The sequence below is a fragment of the Mauremys mutica genome, chromosome 1 (assembly GCF_020497125.1).
Source record: "Mauremys mutica isolate MM-2020 ecotype Southern chromosome 1, ASM2049712v1, whole genome shotgun sequence".
NCBI lineage: Eukaryota > Metazoa > Chordata > Testudines > Geoemydidae > Mauremys > Mauremys mutica.
The window spans coordinates 49,657,197-49,659,696 of NC_059072.1; the positions used below are offsets into that span (position 1 = coordinate 49,657,197).

At 30.4% G+C, this 2,500-nt stretch overlaps 1 protein-coding gene across 1 annotated transcript in view; it reads right to left on the reverse strand.

Annotated features, from left to right (window-relative positions):
- FOXP2 (forkhead box P2) overlaps nt 1-2,500 on the reverse strand; it is a 616,164-nt gene that overhangs the window by 251,193 nt on the left and 362,471 nt on the right. The window lies entirely within an intron of this gene.

Here is a 2,500-nt window from a genome sequence, read left to right on the forward strand (position 1 = left end):
AAAAGCATTAAAAAGATATTTTAAGATATAGTCACCTGAAACACATTCCTACCAGTAAATTAATATAAAACATTTGAAAAGATTATTGTGGTGGAATTGACTTAATGAATACTCAAAATGCAAGCTCAAATCTATCCTGTAAAGCAATCACATTTTTAGCAATTATTTTGACCTTAGTGACACAAACAATTAATTCTACAAACCTAATATCAAAATAAAATTCTACATCTAATGCAGAGTAATTTGTCAATGTATTTAATCAAAAATATGCTATTTCCATGTATTATATATTCTAGTACCTAAAACAGATTTTAACAGATTAAAAATAAGTGTATGACTTTTTTGGCTATTAATTTTCTGATAACACCACAAAATTTAAATAAGTAAAAAACTTTGAACTGGTTACATGCATTGTATCACATTTTCAATATTAAAATATATGTTTATTTTAACAATATTTACAGGTTGATAAATATCAGCACTAGGATAAAAAGTTGCTTACAGTCTAGCCATATATCTTTAAACCCGACCTGATGACTAGTGACAGTACCCAATCCATTTATCATCGAGTATATATAACAATATATTATAGAATACTTTCAATCTGTCTTGATACATGGATGAAGAATAACTGTCTTATTTAACTCAAACTTCCCAATCCTATATAAGCATCACAGCAATATAATTAATCAAGCCAAAACCAGGACTGTCCAAACTTCAGAAAAAATTCAGAAAAATACACAAAAGCCTCAATGGAGACTGATATTTTAACTTTGTTTACTTTACGTAAATCTACCAGTTTCTGATCAAATGTCGAAAAAGATGTTTCAGCTAAGTGATCAGTCCTATTTTATTAAGCAATTTAAAGTAATCTCAGTTGCTCCTTGTATATAAGCATCAATCTTCATGTTTAACTTTAACCAGTAAATATTCATGCCAAATTGAAAAGCTCATCTCTTAATTCTACTTTGCTCAATTACCTGTTCTGATGTATTAGCAACACTTTAACTAACTGTCCAGTTGCAGGAAATATGTTAAAAGCAACAGCACTTCACATTATTACTTACACATAAGAGATAGAACCACAATAAACAATGAGTTTATTTTAAGGCTCACATTAAGGTAAGACAGGGAAACCAAAAAAAGAATACTAAATTATGACATTAGGACATTGGATCTCTGCAAGTGCATATTAAAAAAAAACAACAAGAAAAATAAATACAGATTTATCGTACTTTTAAATATCTGCCTAGTAAGAAAAGTATTGATCTAGAAAGTTACTACAATGGTAACAATAAACACAGCTTGCATATTTCTTTTAAATAACATTTAAGGGGGAAATACAAAGAAATGTAGTACAAAGATATGCAAATCACCTAAAGGAGATCACATTCCATGTTTACGTTTTACATCAACATGTTCTGTAGAAGGATTTATACACCAAACTCAGGTGGTATTTAAATCCTATGATGCAGACCCTATCATAAAATGCCTCCTGAGTCCTATTAAGTGTACCCACAGTTTTACTTTGCCTGTCTGCTTATTTAAGATATAATCACAGTTTTGAAGAAAAGATTGTCACTTCTAAGCCTGTCCCCTCAGAACCTGTCTGTTATTAATACTCTACTGGATATTTTCATCTTCAATTGTTATTCTCTGTGGTCTTTGCAAATGCTATCTACTGGAATCTGTGAGTATATGGACAAATGAGCTGCAAACATCTAGGGCTGCTGCTTTGAGTAACATGTAAGTGGCATATTATTCTATTGATATGTTTTGTGGTGTAAAGTACTACAGTTAAATTTGGTTTTTAAATCATTTTTACATGTTAAATGACCTATTCCTTAGAAGTTTAATAAATATTTAAACACTAACAACTTCAAATTCTTAAATAAAGGCAATGACCTGCTTTTCATATGAAAATAATATGAAATGTGAAAAAATATAGTTTTAAGACAACTAAATACTTAGAGGGCACTGAAAAATACATTTCCTCACACTGTAATACAGTAAGTGCTCAGCTGTTAAAATAAAATACACTTGCAATTGAAAGAATGCACAGATGTAAGAGTCTTAACTTCTCAGATTTCAACCATAACTATTTTATTTAATTTTTCCACACTTTCTGTCATTACTGCAAATATTTAATGGTCAAAGTACCTAGTGAAACTGTTTAATTTTAGCATTAAGAACAACTAACTTTTAAAAGTCACTATGCCCTGGGTTATCTCAGAGGCCCAAATTTGAGTAATTTAGGTATACTATTATATATGTTTCTCTACCAAATCTGCTTTTTTAGACTGTTTCACGTTAAGTGACACTACTTTCCCTTCAGTAATCAAATCCAGGTGTTGCTAATAAAAAAAATAATCAATATTTACAAATTAAGGTGAAATCCTGAAAGGTGCTGAGATTGGGGGCCTAATTTACAGAGATGAGTGGGTGTCGAAGGCATCCAGCAGCTTAAAAGAGGTGCTCAGCATTTTGGAAAATCAGTTCC